The sequence below is a fragment of the Gavialis gangeticus genome, unplaced genomic scaffold (genome assembly GCF_001723915.1).
Source record: "Gavialis gangeticus isolate Ggan-Ray unplaced genomic scaffold, GavGan_comp1, whole genome shotgun sequence".
Classification (NCBI taxonomy): domain Eukaryota; kingdom Metazoa; phylum Chordata; order Crocodylia; family Gavialidae; genus Gavialis; species Gavialis gangeticus.
Genome location: NW_017729006.1, coordinates 35,210,582 through 35,210,801, shown reverse-complemented (window position 1 = coordinate 35,210,801; position 220 = coordinate 35,210,582). Strand labels below are relative to the sequence as shown.

The 220-nt window shown below is 33.6% G+C and overlaps 1 protein-coding gene and 1 long non-coding RNA gene across 2 annotated transcripts in view; one reads left to right on the top strand and one right to left on the bottom strand.

Moving 5' to 3' along the window:
* LOC109291888 overlaps positions 1–178 on the bottom strand; it is a 5,612-nt gene extending 5,434 nt beyond the window's left edge. The window contains exon 1 of the long non-coding RNA XR_002095974.1: positions 50–178. This is a non-coding gene — a long non-coding RNA (uncharacterized LOC109291888). The remainder of the gene's footprint in view (positions 1–49) is intronic.
* Positions 1–220, top strand: part of EGFR (epidermal growth factor receptor) — a 319,504-nt gene that overhangs the window by 152,260 nt on the left and 167,024 nt on the right. The window lies entirely within an intron of this gene.

The window sequence follows — 220 nt, the reverse complement described above, 5'->3', positions numbered from 1 at the left end:
TTTTCCATTAGAAAGTTTCTTTCTGGAATGTCTTTCTTCTCCATAAAACCTCTCTTAAAATGCATTTCCTCCACTGGTGCAAAGCAGTGTATTCTCCCTTTGTCTTCACAAGAGAAGCCTGTAGGTAAAAATTCAACATGTGCTTGAAGTCAAAAAAACAAAAACAAAAAACAAAAAAAAAACCTCATTCAGTAGCTTATTGTAAACCAGGAACTTCAAA